Below are 2496 nucleotides of genomic sequence, written 5' to 3'. Positions count from 1 at the left end.
CTCTTCTAGACCATGGCCACTTACACAGATTACTATGCCTTGATATCCCGTTGCTGCCCACACATACATTACTATTCTGGACTGGGGATCCCCAAAGGCAATGCAGTACATACTATATTGCTGATGATGATATGATCTTGTATTTCAAAGATATTCAAGAGGCACAGGTAGAGATGGCCCAATTGTTCACCTTTGGAACTCTCTAGGGCCTCTGCATAAATGGAGACAAATCGTGTGCTTATTCCTTCACCAGCACATATGCTGAGCCCACATTCCAGTTCAGTGATTCTATGATTCTAGTGGCCCCTTGCATCCTTTGGTATCTTGGGGTTCAAGTATACAGAGATGGCCCTTAATTATACGAAGATAATCTCACTCGTATGATCACGCACTGAAATCTCAAGTGGCCTTCTGGGTAACCTTACCCCTTCCTGTTGCCTACTGCATATGAAATGAAATGAAATGAAATGAAATTTATAACGCACAACTAAGCCCGTGGGCATCAAGGCGCATAACAAAGAAAATCAAAAAAGGCAGAACCAAAGCTAAGGATTGGCTATGGCAAATAGCCAGGTCTTAAGGGCCTTTCTAAAGGCTTGCTTTGAGGGAAGGGTTTTAATATCAGACGGCAGAGAGTTCCACAACCTTGGAGCCAAAGTTGAGAAGGCTCTGCCACCCCACCTAGCTCTACGGACACGGGGGATTGATAGCAAGACTTTATTGGCTGAGCGCAGGGATCTGGAGGAGGTGTATGGCTTTAACAGATCCCTTAGGCCTCCTGACTTATTCGTGGCCAGGGCCCCATAGATCAGACAGAGGGACTTAAATGAAATCCTGGCCTCAATTGGAAGCCAATGCAATGCTTTCCTGGCAGCCGTAGCAGAGGCCCGCCTAGGAAGATCTAACACAAACTTCGCGGCAGCATTCTGCACCATTTGGAGTCGCATTATAAGACTCTTGTTAATCCCAAGGTATAAGGCATTGCAATAATCTAGTCTTGAGCCTATTAATGCTACTACTATCTGCTTTCTGGCTTGAGGGGACAGGTAATGTTTTATTTTTCTCAGGATGTTTATTATGCCCCAGCAGGTGGAAATAGTCCTGCTCACTTGCTGGCCCAGCCCCAAATAAGGGTCAATCATGACTCCTAGGTTCCTAGCCAAAGCAGTGGGTGTAGGGCACACTCCCAGAGATGAAGGCCACCATTCCGCCGACCAGATTTCCTCCTTGCCTCCGAACACCAGAATTTCTGTCTTCTCGCCGTCGAGCTTCAATGAATTGCAAATCATCCATTGAGCCACTGCCTCCATACAGTGTCTAAAATTGGAGGCAGCCGAGATGACAGGTTGGGCGAGAGACATCAATATCTGCATGTCGTCGGCATAGGAGACTACCTCCATCCCGTAAGATCTAATAAGCCTGGCAAGTGGGGTCACATAGATGTTGAAAAGGGTCGGACTTAATGCCGACCCCTGAGGGACCCCACACTGCACAGGAAGGGATGGAGATAGGAACTCCCCCAGCTTAACTCTCTGTACTGCATAGCTGGGCAACTGCAGTATTTGGTACACTGGCTAGCTGGTCAGGACTGAAATAGAACCATATGGAGGCTCAGCTATAGTGTGGCCAGTTGCACAGATTACTATGCCTTTATGTCCCGTCGCTTCCGACACATACATTACTATTGCCCACAGCGCAGACGTACTGGAAACTAGCAATGAAATATACGTCGGTCGGGATGCCTTATGAACCTAATATCCCCCTGTGAGGCCTCCCTACTGCCATGGGCACCCTAATGAGACATGGACTAGTACCCTGGGAGCAAGGTGGGTCACTACGGTGGGAGGGTTATTTGCGAATGGCTCCCTAATGACCCACAAGGATTTTTTACAGGCTCATAGTCTCCCTGACTCTCTATTGCTCACTCATGCTAGTATCCTTGAATATGTGCATAAATATTGGGCGTCAAACGGACAGGAGTTCTTGACCAATCAACTCCTCCAAGCACTGCACATTATAGGCCATGGTCAGCACTTAGTGCGATGGCTGTACAAGGGACTCCGGGAACACCTCATGGCACCACTCGCTTCCTAGAAATGTAGGTGTGAGACAGATGTCGCTAGGGAACTCTCAGAAAAGGAGTGGGTGTGCGTACTAGAATACCACCAAAAAGTATCTTTCAACTCCAGATCCACATTCATTCAATTTTCCATACTACACAGACCATATTGAATGCCACGCAAAATCAACCAGAAGTACCCCCTTGGCGTCCTCGGTGTGTTCCAGTTGCCAATCCCTCGGGGCGGACCTGATTCATATGCTCTGGGCTTGTCCGCAACTCTCAAGCTACTGGGCGGAACTAGCAGGAGCATCCGGAGAGGTCATGGGGCAGGCAAGTTAGGATAACTTAGAACAGTGTATACTTGGGCGGCCCATGAGACTCAGAGGATCCAAGGTAGGAGTGTGAAGCATGAATCCAGCTTTACTACTAGAGGA

Source organism: Lissotriton vulgaris, chromosome 1_2 (assembly GCF_964263255.1).
Source record: "Lissotriton vulgaris chromosome 1_2, aLisVul1.2, whole genome shotgun sequence".
Taxonomy (NCBI): domain Eukaryota; kingdom Metazoa; phylum Chordata; class Amphibia; order Caudata; family Salamandridae; genus Lissotriton; species Lissotriton vulgaris.
Note: the sequence above shows the minus strand (reverse complement) of the source record.